This window comes from Aquarana catesbeiana, linkage group LG05, assembly GCF_042186555.1.
Source record: "Aquarana catesbeiana isolate 2022-GZ linkage group LG05, ASM4218655v1, whole genome shotgun sequence".
Lineage (NCBI taxonomy): Eukaryota > Metazoa > Chordata > Amphibia > Anura > Ranidae > Aquarana > Aquarana catesbeiana.
Window position 1 is genome coordinate 581,290,750 of NC_133328.1, and position 25,399 is coordinate 581,316,148.

The 25,399-nt window shown below is 44.7% G+C and overlaps 2 protein-coding genes and 1 long non-coding RNA gene across 6 annotated transcripts in view; 1 reads left to right on the forward strand and 2 right to left on the reverse strand.

The window, feature by feature from the left end:
* LOC141145415 (small ribosomal subunit protein mS35-like) overlaps positions 1-11,493 on the reverse strand; it is a 111,827-nt gene extending 100,334 nt beyond the window's left edge. For 3 of the 4 annotated variants that reach the window (XM_073632064.1, XM_073632061.1, XM_073632060.1), the window contains exon 1: positions 10,202-10,424. The gene's annotated coding sequence lies outside the window, so the exon portion shown is untranslated. Of the gene's footprint in view, positions 1-10,201; positions 10,425-10,890 lie in introns of those variants that run through there. The other variant, XM_073632063.1, reaches the window with a different exon arrangement.
* The window catches only part of LOC141146076 (V-type proton ATPase subunit C 1-like), a 107,716-nt gene that overhangs the window by 18,311 nt on the left and 64,006 nt on the right, over positions 1-25,399 (reverse strand). The gene's annotated exons all lie outside the window — the stretch shown is intronic.
* Positions 13,864-15,013, forward strand: LOC141146155 (uncharacterized). The gene is made up of 3 exons (XR_012244736.1): positions 13,864-14,064; positions 14,680-14,796; positions 14,900-15,013. It is a non-coding gene; the product is annotated as an uncharacterized lncRNA (long non-coding RNA).

Genomic DNA, 25,399 nt, shown 5'->3' on the forward strand with positions numbered 1-25,399 from the left:
ACTGAGGAGGACGCATGGGGTTTTAGTAGTCGAGACTATATGAATGAGATTAAGCACCTTAGTAGTGTTGTCCCTGGCCTCTCAGCCAGGGACAAACCCCACTTGATCCATATGTACCAATTCCGGTATGTGTTGGGTTAGTCTATTGGTCAAAATCTTTGTAAAGAGCTTGAGATCTACGTTCAACAGGGATATAGGTCTATAGCTTCCACAGGCCGCCGCATCCTTACCTTCTTTTGGTATGAGGGAGATATGTGCCCTCATAGTGTCTCTGGGCTGAGGGGTCCCTTCTCCCAGGCAGTTAAACATCCAAACCATATGAGGGGCCAGGAGTGGCAGGAGGGTTTGGTAATATTGTAGGGTAAACCCGTCTGGGCCCGGAGCCTTGCCAGGTTTCATCTCACCTACCGCTCGCTGCAGCTCCTCTACGGTAATGGGATCATCAAATTCTGTGCTCATTGCTGTCGAAATTTGGGGGATTTGAGCTGTTGATATGTAATCATCTATCGTCGCGTTGTTTCGGGGTCGTACTGGGAGGTTGTACAGGGAGGAGTAGTAGTCTCTAAATTCCTTCGCTATCTGGGTTGGTGTGGTCTTTTTCTGTCCTGCTGAAGCTATGATATGGGGAATGTATGTGGTTAATTTATGACTTCTAACTGCTTTGGCGAGTTGTTTCCTGCATTTATTCCCTGATTCATAGAAGAATTTTCGACAGACTTGCAGTGCCGCTTTGGCTCTATAGTGTAATAGGTCTACTGCTTGCTTTCTGAGGGAAAGCAGTTCTGCTTCTAGTGAGGCAACTGGGGTTTGTTTGTGTTTCGATTCAACTACATGTATTTTATGGAGAAGTAGGAGTAGTTGTTGCTCCCTTTCTCTTTTGATGCGAGCGCCATGTTTAATTAATACTCCTCTTATCACAGTCTTGTGGGCCTCCCATAAAATACCAGGGTCACAGTCTTCAATATCATTAGTTTTAAAGTAATGTTTCAACTCGTTTGTGACGTCTGTCATGACCGCTGGTGTCTGGAGTAGACTTTCATTTAGTCTCCAAAATTTGGATCTAATGTTCAGAGTGGATGTCAGGCCATAACGCATGGTGATAGGTGCTTGATCCAACCATGTAATATTGCCTATCTCCACATTGTGCACAACTTCTATTTGACTGTGTGGGACAAATAAATAATCTATTCTCGAATACACTTTATGCGGGGACGAGTAAAAAGTGTAGTCTCATTCGCCTGAGTGGTGTAGTCTCCAAATGTCTATCAGTTGGGCATTGTGAAGATCATGGGTTATGCGTTTGTGTGTGCTCGTGCGTACGAAGGAGGAGCACGAGGAAGTGTCCACTGTAGGGACTAGAGGTATGTTAATGTCACCCCCCAAGATCAATTGAACCTCCCTGAATTCTGCAAGTAACATCAGTATACGGTGTAAGAAGGTATCCTGTCGGTCATTAGGAGCATAGATAGTAGCCAATGTAACCTTCTTGTCCCCTATCCATCCCTTAATAAATGCATAGCGGCCCTCGGTGTCCACCAAGGTGTCACTACATGTCCAGGGTACCACCCCAGGTAGTAGTATGGATACTCCTTTGGATTTGGTAGCTACATTAGTGGCATGATAGGAATGTGGGAAGTATCGGTTTTTAAGGCATGGTGGATTACCGGTCTTGAAGTGCGTTTCCTGAAGGAACGCTATGTAAGCGTGTGCTCTTTTAAGGTCATGTAGCAGCATGCGTCTCTTTTCTGGTTTAAACCCTTCGTATTCAGTGAGAAGATGGTAATGGTGTCCATTGTCTCCTGGACTTAGGGGTATTAGTGGAGGGGGTGGGTCGAAGGGACGGGGTTGGGGGAAAGTCAAAAGGGAGAGGAATAAATAGATGTTAGTAAAAGCAGGATAGAAAGACGGAGTTACCCCGGGCAACTTACTGAAGACTGGACTCAGTGTCTTCGGATGTCAAGATACCAGCAAGTATTTGACACCCCTATTGGAGAGCGAGGGAAGAAGTCCTCCCCCTGGAACCAGACTTATTCTAAACAGTACTAGAGACTTTCCGGTTCCTACCGGCATTTTACTACTCTTCTTCATCTTTACTACTCTACGCTCCGAGTCCCAATCCCAATGCAGGTCACGTGAGTAGCCAGGAAGAAAGGACTAAAATCGAATGCAGTAAATTGGGACTCTAACTGTTGATACACATAAGATGAGCATTCCTTGGGGAATCAGGAGTCAACAAAGTAGAAATAGGAGTGAGACATGGGGGCTGAGAACTGAGATTTCAGATAACCAGTAGCAAAGGGGTGAGGAGTAGACCCGGAGGGCCATTTGGGCGGGGGGGATGGAGGAGGGAGGGGGGGGAGGATCTGTACACACCTTTGCTTACGGGTCTGTGGTCTGGGGGGGACCCGGGGGGAACCCCCAGGGATCCAGGGGGAAAAGAATGATGGGTGCAATGCATTATTGTTTTTTGCTAGGTCTGCCTTTTCCAATGTGTTCTGTTGAAGAAAAAGTTTTACTCTGTTGAACTTTAGAATGTTTATGCACAGGGTGATTGCCTATGGGGTTTTTTTTCTCTTAGGTCCACACATCACAAACATCTATATACCACCTCCTAATACCCGTCAAGCTGTTCCCCACACACAGATACATAAACTAGGCAGAAGTGGTCGGGAAGGGTCCGGGAGTTCACTAGTAGCCCTTGCTGAACACACCCCCACCTAGGACAACGCCCATTCCCCCAGGGATCTGGGGAGCATGATAGCAACTATCTTTTGCTAAAATTTAGATTTGTAACCAAGTGAGCTGAAGTGTCGCAGAGGGGTCACTTCTTCGGTAGACACTCGGCTCACAAGTAGAGGACTGGTCATTTTTAGAGACTAGTTCCTCTCTAGGTTTCTTCTTTCTTACCCCCACCTTCCCCACCTCTCTTTCTTTTCCTTATCTTATTCCCATTTCCAACCTTCATACTCTCTTATCTTTTGTATTCTTATCCCCTTGAGCATGGCTGAGATCAGGATTGTTTCTTTAAATGCAAAAGGTCTGAATGTTATCATAATGGGGGATTTTAATTATCCAGACATAGACTGGGCGGAGGGAACCGCGCATTCATTTAAGGCTCGCCAGTTCCTTAGTGTCTTGCAGGACAATTTTATGGGTCAGATGGTAGACGCACCAACTAGAAATAAAACCTTACTAAATCTACTGATTACCAACAATACAGACCTGATAACAGATGTGGGAATACGGGGCAATTTAGGTAACAGCGATCACAGGTCAATTCGTTTCAGTATAAATCACACAAATAGGAAACATGAAGGGAACACAAAGACACTGAATTTCAAAAGAGCCAACTTCCCTAAACTAAAAACCTTGCTAAAAGGCATAAATTGGGATAAAATATTAGGAACAAAGAATACGGAGGAGAGATGGGTTTGCTTTAAGAGCATATTAAATAAGGGCATTAGCCAATGTATCCCATTGGGTAATAAATTTAAAAGAGCGAACAAACATGCTGGATGGCTTAACTCCAATGTAAAAATGCATATAAAAGCAAAGGAGAAGGCCTTCAAAAAATACAAGGTTGAGGGATCATCCACAGCATTCAGAATTTATAAAGAATGCAATAAGAAATGTAAGGGTGCAATTAGGATGGTTAAGATAGAACATGAAAGACGCATAGCGGAGGAGAGCAAAAAAAATCCCAAGAGATTCTTTAAGTATGTAAACAGTAAAAAAGGGAGGACAGACCATATTGGCCCCATAAAGAATGAGGAAGGACATCTGGTTACAAAGGATGGGGAGATGGCAAAGGTATTGAATTTATTCTTCTCCTCAGTCTTCACGAGTGAATCGGGGGGCTTCAGTAACCAAAACTGCAGTGTTTATCCTCATGACACAACACAGGAAGCACCTACATGGTTAACAGAGGACGGAATTGAAATTAGACTTGAGAAACTTAACATTAATAAATCACCGGGACCAGATGGCTTGCATCCGAGGGTACTTAGGGAACTCAGTCAGGTAATTGCCAGACCGTTGTTCCTAATTTTTACAGACAGTCTATTGACTGGAATGGTACCAGCTGATTGGAGAAAAGCCAATGTAGCACCAATATTTAAAAAGGGCCCAAAAAACATCCCTGGGAATTACAGACCAGTTAGCCTAACATCAATAGTATGTAAACTCTTGGAGGGGATGATAAGGGACTATATACAAGATTTTAGTAATAAGAATGATATCATTAGCAGTAATCAGCATGGATTCATGAAGAATCGTTCTTGCCAAACCAATCTATTAACCTTCTATGAGGAGGTGAGTTGCCATCTAGATAAAGGAAGGCCCGTAGACGTGGTGTATCTGGATTTTGCAAAAGCATTTGACACAGTTCCCCATAAACGTTTACTGTACAAAATAAGGTGCGTTGGCATGGACCATAGGGTGAGTACATGGATTGAAAACTGGCTACAAGGGCGTGTTCAGAGGGTGGTGATAAATGGGGAGTACTCAGAATGGTCAGGGGTGGGTAGTGGGGTTCCCCAGGGTTCTGTGCTGGGACCAATCCTATTTAATTTGTTCATAAACGACCTGGAGGATGGGATAAACAGTTCAATCTCTGTATTTGCAGACGATACTAAGCTAAGCAGGGCAATAACTTCTCCGCAGGATGTGGAAATCTTGCAAAAAGACCTGAACAAATTAATGGGGTGGGCGACTACATGGCAAATGAGGTTCAATGTAGAAAAATATAAAATAATGCATTTGGGTGGCAAAAATATGAATGCAATCTATACACTGGGGGGAGAACCTTTGGGGGAATCTAGGATGGAAAAGGACCTGGGGGTCCTAGTGGATGATAGGTTCAGCAATGGCATGCAATGCCAAGCTGCTGCTAATAAAGCAAACAGAATATTGGCATGCATTAAAAGGGGGATCAACTGCAGTGATAAAATGATAATTCTCCCGCTCTACAAGACTCTGGTCCGCCCGCACCTGGAGTATGCTGTCCAGTTCTGGGCACCAGTCCTCAGGAGGGACGTACTGGAAATGGAGCGAGTACAAAGAAGGGCAACAAAGCTAATAAAGGGTCTGGAGGATCTTAGTTATGAGGAAAGGTTGCGAGCACTGAACTTATTCTCTCTGGAGAAGAGACGCTTGAGAGGGGATATGATTTCAATTTACAAATACTGTACTGGTGACCCCACAATAGGGATAAAACTTTTTCGCAGAAGAGAGTTTAATAAGACTCGTGGCCACTCATTACAATTAGAAGAAAAGAAGTTTAACCTTAAACTACGTAGAGGGTTCTTTACTGTAAGAGCGGCAAGGATGTGGAATTCCCTTCCACAGGCGGTGGTCTCAGCGGGGAGCATTGATAGCTTCAAGAAACTATTAGATAATCACCTGAATGACCGCAATATACAGGGATATGTAATGTAATACTGACACATAATCACACACATAGGTTGGACTTGATGGACTTTGTCTTTTTTCAACCTCACCTACTACTATGTAACTATGTAACTATGTACATGAAAAAAAAGGCGGATGTTGCTTAATGATATGAGACGCTTGAGGGCGGACATAGTTCTGCTGCAGGAGACTCATTTCCGCAAAAACACATTCCCAATCTTGAAAAACAGATACTACCCGACCGTATACCACTCCACCAACCCGGAGGGCAAATCCAGGGGAGTCTCAATCTTGATCTCGGCTCAAATACCATGGTCTTTGACTGCTGTCAAGTCAGATCCCTCGGGCAGATCTCTATTCCTTAAGGGCCAGATAGGGGGTATAGGAGTGACCATTGCAAACTTGTATGCCCCGAACACTCAACAAGACGCCTTTGTCAAAAAACACTTAACCATACTGAGAAAATTCTCAGAGGGGCAGCTGATTGTGGGAGGGGACCTTAATATCCCCTTACACCCTGAGGTTGATACCTCAACGGGCACATCCTCTACCACCTGTGGCATGCGTAAAGCCATTCAACTGGCACTCCATTCATCACAGCTGATCGATGTCTGGTGGCTTTTTCACCCCAGAGAACGCGATTACACTTTCTTCTCTCGACCACACAATGTGTACACACGTATAGATTATTTTCTGCTCCCTCACGGCCAGCTACACGCAGTGAAAGACACCTCCCTGGGTTCCATCACATGGTCAGACCATGCCCCGATTACTCTGACGTACTTCCTGACGGACTTTTACAGAGACCAAAGGAAAACATGGAGACTCAACGAGAGCTTGCTACAAAACCCTGAGGTACTCACGGACGTGACAAAGGAAATCACTAACTATCTATAACAAATAGGTAACGAACTGGACGCACTACGCACACAAGTAACTGACCTACTTAATTACAGAGCTAAAACGGCACTCCAGATCACGCGAAAGAAGGTTTACGAGTCGGGTAACAAGTGCGGTAAACTATTGGCGCAATCCCTACACTCCCAAAAATTAGCTTCATATATACCTTCTATTCATTCTGCGACGAACCAAAAGGTAACTCTACCCCAACACATAACACAGGAATTCCAATCCTTTTACGAATCGCTATACAACCTACACGAAACAGCACCATCACCTGATCAGATATCCGAATATATCACTGAATCCTGTATGCCCACCCTGCCGACAGAGACACGCGATTTACTAGAAGAACCTATCACACTTTCCGAGCTGCAACTAGCAATTAAAAACACCAAACCAGGGAAGGCCCCTGGGCCGGATGGGCTCATGCTGCAATATTATAAGACACTACTACCATCACTGGGAGACCACTTCGTTAAACTGCTCAATACACTATTTAGAGGAGGAAAACTGCACACCACCACATTACAAGCCCAAATATCGGTCATCCTGAAGGAGGGGAAAGACCCAAGTTACTGTGGAAGTTACCGACCCATTTCATTGCTGAACACCGACCTAAAACTGTTTACCAAGATTATAGCCATGAGACTTCAAACCCATATTCCCCAGCTAATACATTTAGACCAGGTGGGCTTCGTGCCAACCAGAGAGGCCAGAGACAACACCACTAAAGTCCTGAACCTGCTTTACATGGCCATACACACCAAAACTCCTAGTGTATTCATAGGAACGGATGCGGAAAAAGCATTCGATCACGTCAATTGGGCCTTTATGTACGCTACACTACAACATGTGGGACTAGGCCCCAATATAATTAGATGGATTGCAGCGGCATATGACACACCGTTAGCTAGAGTCAAAGCAAACGGAGTTTTATCAAAACCATTCCCAATTGCTAACGGGACCAGACAGGGGTGCCCTTTGTCACCCCTCCTCTTTGCACTCTCCTTAGAACCCTTTTTATGTCACATACGATTGAACCCCAATATCACTGGTGTAGCAGTAAAACAAACTCAATATAAGGTATCGGCGTATGCGGACGACCTTATGTTCTCACTCACCAACCCAGCGGTTTCCCTCCCGAATTTACTAAGGGAATTTAAAACGTACGGAATACTCTCTAACTTAAAAATAAACCTTACTAAGTCAGAGGCGATAGGGGTGGGAATCCCGCACTCTCAACTCACACACCTACAATCTAGCTTTAAACTAAAATGGACCTGAAATACCTAGGCACACTTATATCCTGCACATTCTCAAGACTGTATGAACTGAACTTCCCACTACTACTTCGGACCGTTAGATCACTGCTCAACCAATGGCACACGGGACTACACTCATGGATAGGACGATGTAACATTTTAAAAATGACAATACTCCCGAAGTTCCTATACTTAATGCAGGCGTTACCCATTCATATGCCCACATCATACTTCAAACAAATACAAGCTACTTTCAGGGAATTCATATGGGCTAAAAAGAGACCTCGGCTTTCACATCAACTACTGATACTCCCCAAACAACATGGCGGCCTTGCAGTACCAGACATTAGGGCATACAACCAAGCAGTACATATAGGGAGGCTAATAGACTGGTGCCGACATCAAGAGACCAAGTCGTGGACACAACTAGAACAACACCAAAGAGAAGTCCCCCTGAATAGATCCCCATGGTGCTACAATACCCTACCGACAGAGATGAAACATCATCCATTGATTGGCAACACGACCAAGGTTTGTACTGGGCGGTTCTCCAAAACGTCGCTGTCCTCCCCCAATACACTACACTCTATACCCAATTTTGGGTAATCCCAAATTCTCACCAGGCATGCAAGATATTATTTTCCGGAGACTGAGAGAAGCGGGGGTTCACCAAGCAGCCCACTTTAGTACAGGAGGGCGTTGGTACACTATAGCTGAGCTGTCCGGTCCTAGAGGACGGTTCGGCCTAGACTTCTGGAGATCTCGGCAATTAGGCCACTTCCTACATACTTTAAAACCACCGAACACCAACGACAAACCCCTTACATTGTTGGAGGAACTCTGCGACAACACAGGACCCATAACACACACACTTTCACTGGCATATGACCTATTAAACACACCAAAGGCAGATTCCGTTACACCGGGCCTAGCCAAATGGGAAACAGAACTGAACTGTCACTTCAATACACCCAAACGCCAATACATTTTAAAGTTCACACATAAATCCTCCATCTGTAGTAAAATTCAGGAGACCAACTACAAGATTCTGTCACGATGGTATAGAACCCTGACAATACTTCACAAATTTTTTCCGACAACACCTGATACCTGCTGGCGATGCATGACTGACAAAGGGACACTTCTACATATTTTCTGGTCCTGCCCGAAACTGTCCCAGTACTGGCAAGAAATTAGAAGAATAACCCAAAAATTTACGGAACGTATAAATTCTGCGTTCTTCCTATTGCATGCGACTAACATCCCCGAGAAAATCTACAAAAAATCACTGATAAGACACCTATTGGACGCAGCCAAAGCCTGCATACCACTTCAGTGGAAATTCACACACCCACCCTCCATAAAACTTTGGCTAAAGAGAATAGAGGAAATAAAACAAATGGAAGACCTAATTCTTACAGCACAGAACAGACAGGAATCCTTCACTAACACCTGGCAACAATGTAATATCTTTATTTACTCAGATGGAGGTCAGGCACTCAGGGGAGAATGAGCCCCCTATAGACGTAGCCAAAGCTGATTCAAACCAATGTACCAAGAGAGGATCCCTGTGACACCCCATGCTCAAGGGGATCTTCCGCCCCAGTCTATCCTATACACCTCCCCAAACCCTCTTCCCTCTTCTCTCTCCCCCCCCCATCCCACTATTCTTCACTTCTTTTTCTTTCTTCTCTTTACTATTAATAAAAGAAAATAAAGGGACGGGACACGCGCTCCTTGACAGCACATCTGGATATTAATAAATGCAGACGACAGCTTCAACACCGAACACAAAAACCTCCTGTTAATGGTATATAATATGTCACCGGGCGACAATGATATAGGAGGAATATCTATTATCATAAGTTGTTATATAGCAATGTTGATTTACACTCTGTATTGAATGTTACTTTGTAAAATGTAGGCCCGTGTGGCCCTGTTCCAGTCATAAAAAAAAAAAGCAGGATAGAAGAAAAGATAAGAAAGAGAAAGAAAAAGAAGACAGAAAAGGTGAGTATGTAACCGTCCAACAAGACGGATAACTGACAGTTAAATCCGACTGTCGTATAACTAAGTGCAAATAAACTTATTTGCTAAGAAGCATGTCCCGATTCGCTCCAGGGAGATGCTTTGTCCTAATGGGGAAGAGGTAAGAGTTGAGCGAGAGAGAGTCTCCCGATCCACTCCATGCCTCCCAGCTTGATAACGTAAGTTAACAATTAACTCTATAACAACTTAAATGCGTATATATAAAAAATAGGAAATAAACCAAAGGATCAAATTAGACCCGGGTACTCACCTATCCCCCCGTCTATTTTTATTGTCATAAGCCCGAGAATTGGTAATAGGAAACAAAGCCGCATTCCCCCTCCCTCCATATCCGGATGACCCATCCTAATCCACCCCTCCCCCGCAAACCCCCCGGGGTCACCCGGGAGCATTGGTGACGCTGTGGATATGGCTCATTTCAGCAAATACTGCCCAAGTCTTAACCTTCAAAGGTGGGTGTTCTCTAGTCTAGAGGATATATCCACAGCAGCAAAAGTATACCACTATACAATCTCACAGCATAGTTAACCCCACGTATTTCAGACCATAGCACCAAATAAGCATAAAGATCAGCCAACCTCGAAGCACCTCCAACACAGTCCACAGGTCTAAACATAGTCTCTGTTTGTCCTCAGCACGACAGGAGATGCTGAATCATCTGGTGACCCCAATCCATGTTCTGAAGTCCTCTGGGTGACTACCAAAATGTCCCATTAGCCCTTCTGCTCGAGAAAAGTGTGTTTGAGTCCTGTGTCAGGGGGCGTTGGTTGGAAGTAGTTAGGGCGGGGCGAGGGGAGGAGAAAGCAATCAAAGGAGATGAATTGGTTCTCCCGTAGAGTTTACAGTGAGCAGGGAGAGAGGGATTCCCCCCTCTCTGCACGCAGCTCCTCCCTCCCTCAAAGACTCTCCACAGAGTGCTCCAATAACAAGCCTATTTGTGCAGGCAGAGATGCAGAGAATACACGGACACATTTCTGCCTATGTAAGGCGTTCGTAGAGTGATCCCCTCCACCCGGCCTCCCTGTAAGCTGTTACTGTTTCCGGATGGCTGGTGACTTCTAATACTATGGCCAGAGGGGGGTGAGGGCAGTCAACATAGCAAGTCTCAAACTATGAGGGGGAATCCCAGGAGGTAGCGATGGTTCAAAATCAGAGTGAGAAGAGAGAATCAGGGGATGGGGGGGGGGGGGGGGGCCAGGAAGTACACAAGAACACAAAGAGGGGGGGAAGGGAGCATCAGGGGGGAGACTGGCTTCTGTTATCTCACCGCAATACTGGCGACCATCAGTCCTCTCTTGGTGCTTCTGCAGAGTTGAGACGAGATCTGCGCCGGCTCCTCTGTGGTCTGGGTGATCTGGCTCTTCGTATGCCCGACGTTGCGGAACGGGGGTTGAAGCGTTGTAACAGCTGCAGCCAGTCAGGATCCTCAATGGGTTCTGTGTCCATAAAGGAAAATAGAGCAGGAAGGTCTGCGGGGGTCCGGAGAGTAAAGGAATGCTGGGCTCTTTTGAATGTTACGGAGATATGGAAGCCCCACCGGTATGTGAGACCACTGCGCCTGGCAGCTTCCAGAACTGGCTTCAACAGGGCCCTCCGCTGTAGTGTCGCATGATACAAACAGCAGCTCCGTCAAATTCCAGATCTCCCTTCTCCCATGCTGTACGAAGTATTAGCTCCTTGTGGGTATAGTGGTGGATTCGGCAGATGACATCCCTTGGTCTGTCTGGGTCAGCTGAGCGGGGGCCGAGAGCTCTGTGAATCCAATCGAAGGACAGATTAGGGGGGAATAAGGTTCCCGTTAGGTCTCTGAAAATTGCGAGGGCAGATGCCGCCAGGTCTTCCGTTCCAGTGGCTTCTGGCAAGCCCCTCAGGCGTAGATTATTGGGCCTGTTGCGGTCCTCGATTTCTTCCATATGAAGTTGTTGTGTAAGAATAGCCTCAGCCTGGGATGCCTTTGTTGCTTCTGCCGCCAAGATCCGCTGTTCCATTGCAGACACTGAGGCTTCTCCAGTCCCCATTCGTTCCGATAGTGATTGCACTTCTTGTCTCACTACCGCCATCTCTTTACAGTGAGTTGCTTCCATTCTGCTGACTATAGCCTCTATGTCCGCCCGTGTTGGGAGAGCCTGCAGCAGCGCTCTTAACTCAGCATCAGCTTTCAGGATCAACGGCATGGGAGATGGCTGTGACGGTGCTTGGGTTTCCATTCGGAACATCTCCGGGATAGTACAGTCCACATCTAGGTTACCTGCCATCGGTAGGGAGATAGAGGGGGCCCGCGGCTGTTGTTCAGCAGGAGGGCCAGGCCTCGTGGTCTCCACCATCTTGGTGATCGGGGAGGCCCCTTAATTGTTTGAAAGGTATTGCTGGCTATCTGCACTCCTGTGTGGTTTGGGAGATTCTTTTTTCTTCTGCTTTCCTCTCCGCTTCCCAGCGGAGTACATTCCAGGTGTACCGAGAAAATATATGCTGAATAAAAGCTGTTTAAGGACGGGTCGGACCGGGAGCTCCTCAAGCACACGTCTTCACTCAGTCATGTCCAGACCACGCCCCTCACAATACCTGATTTTTAATACCGTGGTACTGCAAACCGCATATGTTGATGGTATTGAAGTCATGGCCAAATTGAAGCCACTGACAAAACTGGCTCTTGTAACCAGTTTATAGAAAAGTTTATTTTAGGCCTCAAAATGTACATCTTGACAAGTTACCAATTGGGAATGATACTTCCATCTAGAACTGACTTAATGGGGGTTGAATAACTTATTAATCTAATGGTGAGCTTTTTAGATTTCTAGTCCTTTCACCACATCTGGCATCTTTGTGATATCAGGCTAAGTGGTGTCCCAAGTTTCTCCTACTGGAATTCTAGCCTAAACTGCATAAAGTTATTAATAGAACTTCCTTGGTATGGCCTTGGCCAGACAAGGGAGCAAACTTCAAGGGGAAACATTGCTTTTGTAATCTGCAAGATTTGAAAGGATAAGTTCACTTTTAAGGAAATAAATGCACATTTTTTTTACGCAGGTAAAAAAATACGCATTTATTATTTATTTTTTAAGGAGCATGGAAAGCATTGCACCAGCAATTAGCAAATAGTTGATGCCATGCAGGTCTCCTACAGACTGTCATGCCGCGTACACACGGTCGGACTTTTCGTCTACAAAAGTCCGACAGCCTGTCCGACAGACTTCCAGCGAACTTTCGGCGGACTTGCAGCAGACTTTCTAACGAACGGACTTGCCTACACACGACCACACAAAAGTCCGACGGATTCGTACGTGATGACGTACACCGGACTAAAATAAGGAAGTTCATAGCCAGTAGCCAATAGCTGCCCTAGCATGGGTTTTTGTCCGTCGGACTAGCACACAGACGAGCGGATTTAGGGGTCCGTCGTAGTTACGACGTAAAGATTTGAAGCATGTTTCAAATCTAAAGTCCGTCGGATTTGAGGCTGAAAAAGTCTGCTGAAAGTCCGGAGAAGCCCACACACGATCGGATTACCAGCCAGCTTTAGTCCGTCGGCGTCCGTTGGACTTTTGTAGACGAAAAGTCCGACCGTGTGTACGTGGCATCAGTCTGAGCTGTATGCCTGTACATCGTATGGGCAGGCAGTTTTACACTGACAGGAAGACTCCATGAACTACCACAGTGCTCAACAGCGCCATGGTCATTCATTGAGAACTACAAGCTGACAGACACAAAGTATGTCGGGATTTGTAGTTCATTCATACACAGAGCTCTTTAAATGACGTGTGAGTGGAGCTTCTCCCCCGTATTGATGTCACTGGGAGAGAGCAGCAGGGAGTGGCTGCAACAATGGGGAACATGGAACATGTACCCTAAGGTGAACTTATCCTTTCAAGAAACAAATTGAGGCAGTCTGCTGCCTTTCTCAACCTGTTATTTATTAAGACTGTTACTGTACTGTTTTTTTTATTTTATTTTATTATGCAACTGGTCCATTAACTGTTTTTACATGTATTTGTGTACCTATATTTGGTTCTGATTTATAATTTTCATATCTGATAACTTAGCCTTGCATTAAACATCTCATTAAGGACTAAGCCATGCCCATAATTCAAGCTTTAGTTTGACCCTGGAAATGGTAGCAGTGGATCATTTCTGTAGAGCATACATAAGCTTTACTTGCTGCTGGATAAGAAGGGTCTTAAACAGAGATTGGCTTACTTTTATCCCACTGGTGTGACCCAATTGCATACCAATTTTCCTTCTTCCCTTAGAAAGAGACTCTGAGCTGTTGCGTTAACGTAAGTCAGTTTTACGCTTGCGCAAGAAGTGGTGGCTTGATGGGGCCTCATTTGATAATGAACGGGGCTCCACAAGTAAAGAAGGTGAGCCCAGTTTGAACAAGAAGAACACCCCAATACTGAGTCCAGTGTCACTGGGAGAAGACTTGCAGTGGTGGCCAGAAAAGGTAATCTGCACTATTTTGTTTTTGGAATGGGTATAGTGATTATGCCAAATAATAAGGAAAACCTTTGTGTGTTAGATATTCCTTTTAATTGTGACCCTGTTGGTGTTATGTTTAGTAGTGATTTAGATATGTGATGTCATTTATTTAGGGCAATGTTGTATAAAGAGCCTGTTATGACTAACTTTATGCAAAGATATAGATTATTATTAAATATTGATTGTTCGTCCTTTTTAAAACTTTTTTATAATATAGTAGTCTCAAGATGTTTGCTTTGTGAGTCTTGTATCTTTTTAGCTTTAGTCTATTTCTTTCCAGCATTGAGAGAATTGTAAGCCATTGGTGTCACTAGAGGTGACATTTCTAGGGGGTACTTGTGCAAGAGACTGGTGACAGATTGTTACCAGAAGGAGTTTTTAATATTGTGAAGAGAGCAGCAATTTGTGATGGCCCAGACCAGTGTCTGCAAAGACAATTTTAGTTGCTCTGGGTTTCTGTAAGTTGCTGTTCACTCCCATTAAAGACACAATACTGTATTATCTTAAAAAACAAGCATGTTAGTAGATATTCAGGTGTTGTATACTAATGGATCTATGGGCTTTTAATACTTTTATATAGGCTGGAACTAAATTTGTTGCCATTGGGGCACTATATTCTGTACTAGTTGCAGTAAGCAGCAAAGGAGAGCATTTTCAGTGGAAGTGGTTAGAATCTGAACCATACAGGAACCCACAGGTATGTTGTGAGTTGTATTAGCATTTATGCATATGTTCATGGTATGTATTGCTGTCTAGAAATCTTGGCTTATTAGGGCACTTTTTTTTCCCCTCTCCTGTAGAACCCCTTGATTCATAATCCAAGGACAAGTTTTCTAGGTCTGACAAATGAAAAAATTGTACTCCTTTCTGCAAATAGCATACAAGCTACTGTCGCTACAGAAAGCAACAAGGTTTGGAGCACTTATTATTTCCTTTTTACTTTTAATTTTGTAAATGTGTTTTGTTTGTGTGTTTTGCCCCTTGCATAAAATGCTTAGTGGAAACCTGCTAGCTATATTGTATGCTTTTTATAAAAAAAAATAGCCCGGCTGTAAAGCTGAAAACCTCTTAGGCTAGGGTCACATCTGTGCGGGTGGTTCCTGCAGCTGCACAGAAAAATGTGCTGTACCCAAATATGCAGCCCCTCGGCTGGTGGGCATTGATGCTGAGAGACAGCATAGTTTGAGTACAAAAATGTAATCAATGCTGTGGCGAGATTGCGCTCCTAGGCACCGGTAACTGTGCTGATGGAAAGTTCTTGATTGCTGCTTGCAATTGGGAGCTTTCCATTAATGTGACCATTGTGACAGCCAATCACGATAGTCACATGTTCATAAATCCCTTGAAGGGCTTAGAGGCACTGGCGTTAAGGAGTTAATCCTAATGGCATGCTGCATGCACTGGAAATCGCACCTGCACTGGGATCCCCTGCTCCTGAAGGTTTAACGGAACCCACCGTGAAGGGTGAAGATTGGGTCTGTTGGTTTACCACAGAAAACCCTGCGGCGGGAAAGGTAAGTGGAGTTTTCTAAGAAATTTTTTTGAATTTTCCTATGAATGTCTCCTTTAACATAAAAATGTTGTCATACCTATGTGTCACCACTGCGGGCTGTATTGAGCACTCACCTCCTCATGCTGGAAACAGCGCTGTGTCAGAGAGCCGAAATGCTTCCTCCAACTGAACAGCAGATCCTCCGGTAAGCTGGGGGGGGGTTCTTCTCCCCGCTTATCGCCCCCCCTATGCTGATACTCTCCCCCTCATGGGGTGGAAGCGCAGGAAGCGCGATCAGCGCGCCGCTCGGTGGCTTGCAAACCCCCCGCGCCATGCTTCTCTGAGAGGACCTGTAGTCCGCCGCTCGCGTGGGAAAACCCTGCTTTTAAAATAGGGGGTGGAGCCGTAGGTAACGCGGGGGCGGGGCTTAGCGGCATCAGTGTTGTCCGCCACCAGGACACAAGGAGGCAAGTTTTCAAAAGCACATTATGTGCTACTGCAGGCTGTGGAGAGACACAAGAGCATAGAGGTGGCATTAGCAGGTTTGTTGACACGGGCATTTCCTTTGACACCTTTTTTACTGTTGCATCAGGCTGGGCATTAATAGCAGCAATTGTGCTGGACTATAGACCTAGCAGTGTATGCATTCCTTCTGGTAGTGCCTCTGCTTTGTGCATCAGGCTATGAGCGGAAGGGGGACGAGAAACACCTCAAAGGGTTCTAGAGGTTTGATTGTTTTACGGCAATCTAAATCCATGTCTAAGAAAATGACATCCTCCTCTGAGAGTGATGCGGCCGGTCAGAGTGAGCCGTCAGGGGAGACTGGTGTTGCAGTAGATCTGGACACTTCAGCCCCTATGTTTATTACTTAGGAGGTTTTTTCATCTACCGTTTTAAGTTTGGAACAGAAGATTGATGCTATGTTCGCTTCCCACAGTGGACCTAAGGGTAGCAGAGCCCCGTCTATTGCTCAGGACCCTCATACTGAGGAACAAGAGGCAGGAGATCATTAAGTTCTATCAAAGGATCAGGAAGAGGCTGATGTCTCCTCTTCCAAAGATCCTAATATGGAGGGAGCAGCCTCACGAGAGAGACTGTTGGTACACTCCTTTACTAAGTTGGTTTGCTCAACTTTTTTACTGCCTATAGCGCAGTCTATTGATGAGCCCACCTCTGGTTTGGGATCACTAAAGCCTCCCCAATCTGTGAATGCCTTTCCTATCCATTCATGGCTAAAAAAGCTGATGTATTCTGAGTGGAAGCACCCAGATAAACAGTTTTTTCCTCTAAAAAAGTTTTCTATACTTTATCATATGGAGGAGGAATTCTATAAGAAATGGGGGAGTCCAGCAATTGATGCTGCTATATCCTCGGTAAATAAAAACCTGACTTGTCCTGTAGACAATGCGCAAATGTTGAAGGATCCAACAGATGAGCAATTGGAATTTCTTTTTAAAAACAACATTGCTCTTGCATGTTTAGTTGTGCAGCCGTCTCTTGCGGCGATTGGAGTATCTCAGTCCATAAAGGACCAGTTTGTGGAGGTACTCAAGATTATTCCTGATCAGCAGGCCCAGCCATTGGCTGGCATATCAGAGGCACTGGGGGTCATTTACTATAGCGCCGCGGTGCTAATTAGCGCTAATTGCCTCGAATTAGCGCTAATTCACTGCAATTTAGCGCTAAACGCGCTAATTAGCACTAAAACGGTATTCACTATAGCGCTGGTGAGAAAATACTCCCAAAATCGAATTTACTATTGTTCCCTGAAACCAAATAGCGCCCAAACCCTTACTCTGCTAAAACCTGGAGAATTGCACATGGAAATAATGTTTAGAGCATGATATAATTGCCTAAATGGTACTGAAATATGCGGTATATTATTTAAAGATAATCTGCTTTTAAACTGTGTGAAAAAGTGATTTCTACACTGAAATATCTTTAAAAGTCTGAGAAGTGAAAAATTCCCCGTTTTCGACAACTAGGTGCCAGCACAACTAAGCATGCTCAGACCTGAAAATAGCTCTAATTTTAGCTCCAGTGTCTTTTTTACCCGGCGCTATAGTAAATACCAAAATGAGAGCTAATTAGAGAGCATTTTTTGGAAGAAAAATCTGCTCTATTATAGTCCAATGCAAGGTTTAGCCATTGATTCTAATGGAACAATTGTAACTTTCACCAAAAAAAACTTTTAATGTTGAGATGAAATGTATCTTTTTCTGAAATAAATTTTCCTTTGCAACATTGTTGCTTCTACTTAAAATATTTTGTTTTTAAAGGGCCCTTTCACACCTGCGGACCAAATGTTCGTTTTTCATCCATCCGTTTTCGGATGAAAAACGGACATACATGTATCCCTATGGGATAGCGGATGTCAGCGGATGAACATCCAATGACATCAGTCTCTGCTATGATCTGAAAATGATGATGGAGGAAAACCCTATTTTTCCTTCCATCTGAAGATCGGATGAAAACGGACAGACGGTCCGTTTTCATCCAATCCCCCCCAAGAGGAGAGCGGAGATCTGACAGGTCCGTTTCTGCAGAGTGCAGAGACGGAGTAGTCATCCGCCGGCTCAGCGGGGATCAATGGAGCGATACCCGCTGAGCAAGCGGATGGCTGAATACGGATCCTCCCGGGATCCGCACGTGTAAAGGGGCCTAAGAATGCTAGAATGTGGAATGCTTTGGTAAAATATATTTTTCTCTGTCACTTTTACTTGTTACTCTCCATCTCACAACAATCTTTACCTAAACTCACACAGGTGTCTTTATAATCCACAAACAATACCATTGCTGATGCAAATTTAAAATGAATCACAATTTTTTGTGCTTTTTATTATTTCCAAATATTCATAATTTGAGCCCAAAAAATGTGATATGTGTACCATCATCAGAAATCAAAATGTAATTCCCAAAAATTTGAGGGTAATATTCTACTCACCCACAAAAAAACACCAAATATCACAGAATAAATCAAGAAGAATAACTCTAGAGTAATGTAATTCTATCACATGTCCAAAGAATCCAGTTTATGTGTATTTATGTGTAGGAGGTTCTCACATGTGTCAGCTCCATGGCTTAGAGGTTAGAACTTCTGCTTAGTATTCCTGAGCATCTGGGTTCATATCCCAAACATGCTGCTTCATGTAGAGAAGTTGTCTCATCTCCTGGGTCCTATAACTATGTCTAAATGTAGTATTTATGTGTAGGAGGGTTCCACCACCATTGTAAATCTTGCCAGATACACTATTTAGCCAAAAGTAGTGGGACGCCTGCCTTTACAAACACATGAACTTTAATGGCAGCCCAGTCTTAGTCCGTAGGGTTAAAATTTGATTTGGCCCACCATTTGCAGCTAGAACAGCTTCTGGGAAGGCTGTCCACAAGGTTTAGTGTGTCTATGGGAATGTTTGATCGTTCTTCCAGAAGTGCATTTGTGAGGCCAGGCACTGATTTTGGATGAGAAGGACTGGCTCACAGTCTCTGCTCTAATTCAGCCAAAGGGTGTTCTATCGGGTTGAGGCCAGGACTCTGTGCAGGCCAGTGAAGTTTCTCCACCCCAAACTTGCTCATCCATGTCTTTATGGACCTTGCTTTGTGCACTGGTGTGCAGTCATGTTGGAACAGGAAGGGGCTTTCCCCAAACTGTTCCCACAAAGTTGGGAGCATTAAATTGTCCAAAATGTTTTGGTATGCTGACGCCTTAAGAGTTCCCTTCACTGGAACTAAGAGGCCAAGCCCAACCCCTGAAAAACAACCCCACATCATAACCCCCCCTCCACCAAATAATTTGGACCAGTGCACAAAGCAAGGTCCATAGAGACATGGATGAGGGAGTTTGGGGTGGAGGAACTTGACTGGCCTGGACAGAGTCCTGACCTCAACACAACAGAACACCTTGGGGATGAATTAGAGAGGAGACTGTAGGTCAGGCCTTCTCGTCCAACATCTGTGACTGACCTCACAAATGCACTTGGAAGAATGGTCAAACATTCCCATAGACACACTCCTAAACCTTGTGGACAGCCTTCCCAGAAGAGTTGAAGCTGTTATAGCTGCAAAGGGTGGGCCAACTCAATATTAAACCTTACAGACTAATACTGGGATGCCATTACAGTTCATGTGCGTTTAAAGGCAAGCATCCCAATACTTAGGCCAATATATTGTATATTGCTTGTGACACTGAGCGTGGCTATGGACTTAGGGCTGGTTCACACCACAGAGATGCAGAGAACATGTGTGAGGCTGCCTGGTGGCTAAGTGGGTAGCAGTTCTGTCTAGCAGCACTTGGGATTTTGGTTCAATTCCCCAACATGCTAATGCTTGTGTTGAAGTTTATATGTTCTCCCTGTGTGGGTTTCTCACTACACTCCAAAGACATGCTGGCATTACATTTGTCCCCTGTCGAAATAGGTTCTAATGTAAGAAAGTTAATTTTGGACTTTATATTGGAAGCTCATTGCAGCCAGGGACTGATGTTAATGTTTATTAGCACTAATCATGCCCAGGGACTTGGACGTTTAAAATTTTAGGGTTTATACTGCACAGGTACATATGTTTAGAAAACTGTTGCTTTGTTTATGTGGATGCAAATGGACTTTGATCTTTGGCCTGTAGTTGGAGATTTGATGCACATAGCCAAGGACTAAGACAGTTGAGAATAGTATTATGTGTTCCTGCCCATCAGGTGCAATCACTTTAGACATACATGAACAGATAGATTGAAAGATACTGGTGGGCGTGTACTTCTATTGGGCATGTCAGTGTGCTAACAATACAACCTCTTTTATATAAAGGCCTGCAGTAGGGGGGGTTCGTTTGGCCTGACAAGGTCAGGTTTTTTTTGCTGTGATTTGTGGGGGAGAATTAATGATATTGTGCATATTGACAAATGCCCAACTAGGGATATTTGCTGAAATTCTTGTGCATTTTTTCAATCAAAAGTGGGTTTATGTGACCATGCTGTCAATGTTGTGTGTATTGTTCCCGTCTGACCATGTGAACATCGTTTGGAAGCATCTGCTGACCTTCTACTCTTTTTGATCTCATTGCTTAATCGTGTACACAGAAATGCAGCTTCCAGCAGAACATGGTCACCAATGTATGTATGTGTGGATTGTGGGCTGGTGGTGGGTGTTTTGAATAAGTGTCTTTTCTAATATTATGTTGGAATGCTTTGTAATAATAATGACTGTAAGTACGTTTCTATAATCTTGCAGATAAAAATGTGATGTGTTGCCCATTATACACTGAAAGTAAAGCTATGTCCACTCTTAGATTTTGTCAAATTTTAGATTGTAAGCTCCTATGAGCAGGGCCCTTAAAATCCAATTGCTAAATGTAGCACCATATATCCTGTCCAAATTTTTTTGAAGCTAGTAAATAAATGTACATTTTTTTTTCTGCTGGCAAAATAAAAGTACATTATTGAGCTTTGTTGTGGTGGTGTTTTTTTTTTTTTTTCTTCTTCTTTTCTCTCTCTTTAGTTTTTGGTGGTGGTTTTGGGAAAGTGCAATGTCTTATTTCAATATGTATATGTGCACCAAAAAACAAATCTCTTCGCCCTGGTTCACATTAATGCTACGTTGAAATCGCGCTACTTCACTTGAAGTAGCGCAATTTCAAAGTAGCAAGGTCAGCGCGATTTCAGGTGCTACTTGATAGACATCCGTGTGGCTTCATACACAGATGTCTATTGAAGTCGCACCTGAAATCGGCAAAAGTAGTGCAAGAACTACTTTAGCAAATTGGTGCGGCACCACATAATCAGTGTTGCATCGATTGGAACAGTGCCATTGCTGCCAATAGTTAGGGATGAGCTTCGAGTTCGAGTCAAACTCATGTTCGACTTGAACATTGGCTGTTCGCAAGTTCGCCGAACAGCGAACAATTTGGGGTGTTCATGGCAAATTCGAATGCCGCGGAACACCCTTTAAAAGTCTATGGGAGAAATCAAAAGTGCTAATTTTAAAGGCTTATATGCAAGTTATTGTCATAAAAAGTGTTTGGGGACCCGGGTCCTGCCCCAGGGGACATCGATCAATGCAAAAAAAAGTTTAAAAATGGCCGTTATTTCAGGAGCAGTGATTTTAATAATGCTTAAAGTCAAACAATAAAAGTGTAATATCCCTTTAAATTTCGTAGCTGGGGGGTGTCTATAGTATGCCTGTAAAGGGGCACATGTTTCCCGTGTTTAGAACAGTCTGACAGCAAAATGACATTTCAAAGGAAAAAAAGTCATTTAAAACTACTCGCGGCTATTGCATTGCCGTCCGACAATACACATAGAAGTTCATTGATAAAAACGGCATGGGAATTCCCCACAGGGGAACCCCGAACCAAAATTTAAAAAAAAAAAATTACGTGGGGGTCCCCTTAAATTCCATACCAGACCCTTCAGGTCTGGTATGGATTTTAAGGGGAACCCGCGCCAAAATTTAAAAAAAAAAACTGCGTGGGGTCCCCCCAAAAATCCATACCAGACCCTAATCCGAGCACGCAACCTGGCAGGCCGCAGGAAAAGAGGGGGGACGAGAGAGTGCCCCCCCCCTCCTGAACCGTACCAGGCCACATGCCCTCAACATTGGGAGGATGCTTTGGGGTAGCCCCCCAAAACACCTTGTCCCCATGTTGATGAGGACAAGGGCCTCATCCCCACAACCCTGGCCGGTGGTTGTGGGGGTCTGCGGGCGGGGGGCTTATCGGAATCTGGAAGCCCCCTTTAACAAGGGGACCCCAGATCCCGGCCCCCCCTGTGTGAAATGGTAAGGGGGTACTTGTACCCCTACCATTTCACAAAAAAACTGTCAAAAATGTTAAAAATTACGAGAGACAGTTTTTTGACAATTCCTTTATTTAAATGCTTCTTCTTTCTTCTTTCGTCTATCTTTCTTCATCTTCTTCTTCTTCTTCTTCTGGCTCTTCTGGTTCTTCCTCCGGTGTTCTCATCCAGCATCTCCTCCGCGGCGTCTTCTATCTTCTTCTCCTCGGGCCGCTCCGCACCCATGGCATGGGGGGAGGCTCCCGCTCCTCTCTTTATCTTCTTCTCTTCTTCTTCTTCATCTTCTTCTTCTTCTCTGGGCCGCTCCGCACCCATGCTGGCATGGTGGGAGGCTCCCGCTGTGTGACGCGTCTCCTCTTCTGACGGTTCCTAAATAACGGGGGGCGGGGCCACCCGATGACCCCGCCCCCCTCTGATGCACGGACATGACGGGACTTCCCTGTGGCATTCCCCATGACCTCACAGGAAAGTCCCGTCAAGTTACCGTGCATCAGAGGGGGCGGGGTCACCGGGTGGCCCCGCCCCCATTATTTAAGAACCGTCAGAAGAGGAGATGCGTCACACAGCGGGAGCCTCCCTCCATGCCAGCATGGGTGCGGAGCAGCCCGGAGAAGAAGATGAAGAAGAGAAGAAGATGAAGAAGAAGATGAAGAAGAGAAGAAGATGAAGAGAAGAGCGGGAGCCTCCCCCCATGCCATGGGTGCTGAGCGGCCCGAGGAGAAGAAGATAGAAGATGCCGCGGAGGAGATGCTGGACGAGAACACCGAAGGAAGAGCCAGAAGAAGAAGATGAAGGAAGATAGAAGAAAGAAGAAAGAAGAAGCATTTAAATAAAGGAATTGTCAAAAACTGTCTCTTGTCATTTTTAACATTTGTAACAGTTTTTTAGTGAAATGGTAGGGGTACTTTTGTACCCCCTTACCATTTCACACAGGGGGGGCCGGGATCTGGGGGTCCCCTTGTTAAAGGGGGCTTCCAGATTCCGATAAGCCCCCCACCCGCAGACCCCCACAACCACCGACCAGAGTTGTGGGGATGAGGCCCTTGTTCTCATCAACATGGGGACAAGGTGTTTTGGGGGGTTACCCCAAAGCACCCTCCCAATGTTGAGGGCATGTGGCCTGGTACGGTTTAGGAGGGGGGGCGCTCTCTCGTTCCCCCCCTCTTTTCCTGCGGCCTGCCAGGTTGCGTGCTCGGATAAGGGTCTGGTATGGACCCTTATCCCGCGCCGTTTTTTTTATTTTGGCGCGGGGTTCCCCTTAAAATCCATACCAGACCTGAAGGGTCTGGTATGGAATTTAGGGGGACCCCCACGTCATTTAAAAAAAAAAATTTTGGCCGGGGTTCCCCTTTATATCCATACCAGACCTGAGGGGCCTGGTATGGAATTTAGGGGGACCCCCACATCGTTTTTTTTTAAATCTTGGTTCGGGGTTCCCCTGTGGGGAATTTCCATGCCGTTTTTATCAATGAACTTCTATGTGTATTGTCGGACCGGCAATGCAATAGCCGCGAGTAGTTTTAAATGACTTTTTTTCCTTTGAAATGTCATTTTGCTGTCAGACTGTTCTAAACACGGGAAACATGCGCCCCTTTACAGGCATACTATAGACACCCCCCAGGTACGAAATTTAAAGGGATATTACACTTTTATTGTTTAATTTTAAGCATTATTAAAATCACTACTCCTGAAAAAACGGCCGTTTTTAAAACTTTTTTTGCATTGATCCATATCCCCTGGGGCAGGACCCAGGTCCCCAAACACTTTTTATGACAATAACTTGCATATAAGCCTTTAAAATTAGCACTTTTGATTATTCATGTTTGTGCCCCATAGACTTTAACGGTGTTCGCGTGTTCGAATAAACGTTTTTCCTGTTCGAATGTTCTGGTGCGAACCGAGCAGGGGGTGTTCGGCTCATCCCTACCAATAGTCATGCGATTTGATCTCTCAAATCGCTCCAATGTAAACCTGGGCTTCTGCACACCTGCAAGTAAATAATGATAAAGGTGGAATCTTTATATATAACAGCTGTTGACAATTGCAGGTAATGAATTCAGCTGATGGAAAGCTGTTGTATGTGTCAGCTTTAGTTCACATTGGTGCAATTTGACATGTCAAATTGGTGGCAATTGCACCGTTTTAATTGGTGCGACTTTGGGGTGCAATTTGTATTGATATCAGTGCAGAAACCTGCACAGATGTCTCTAAAATTCCCCCTGCAGTCGGGACTGACATGTGGGAATGAAATTGTGTGAGTTTAGCTGAATGATTTCCTCCCGCTGTCAGTGTGAACCAGGGCTCAAACTGGGCCTTTTGTTTTTGTCATTCACCTGCTGCTATCCCAGGGACACCATTTCTTATTGAATGCCTTGAAATATCATAAGTAGAAAGAAATACAAATTTGCATATCTGCAAATAAACAAAAATAATAAAATTCTAATCGTGGTTGCGATCAAAAGAGCGTGGTTTCGCCTTCTGACCTAGAAATAAGTCATTGTAATCACCCGGAGGTTCCTGTGCTGGTCAGGATCTCCATCTAGGTGGACATGGCGAGGTCCCTCTTTAGCAAAGAGGAGGTGCTGCTCATTTTCCAGATAAGGGTATGATATGTACTTGTGCTTAATCAATGTGGGGGTGGATGTGGTAATTAGATTTGGTGTGGGTGGGGTTCATTGATTTGTTTGGCATCCCCACACATTTGCTTCTGGCCCATGTGCACACATCACTTCCTGCATGTGTTCTGCTGATGTAAATGCAAGTATAAATGAGAGCTCCTTTCTATTAAAATATATATGACTTGTTTCACAGTTGGGCGACTTTGGACCTCCAAGTTGCTTGACAAGTTGTACCCCATGATTCTCAATGATAACCATTCATATCTGTGCTACTTCAAGTTGCAACAACTTCAAAGTAGTCCCTGTACTACTTTGGTGTGACTTTCATGTGACTTGAGGTACATAGGGCGCAATATAACACAGGCATTTCCAGAAGTTGGGACCAAGTTGCAGTAGCAAAGTGGCA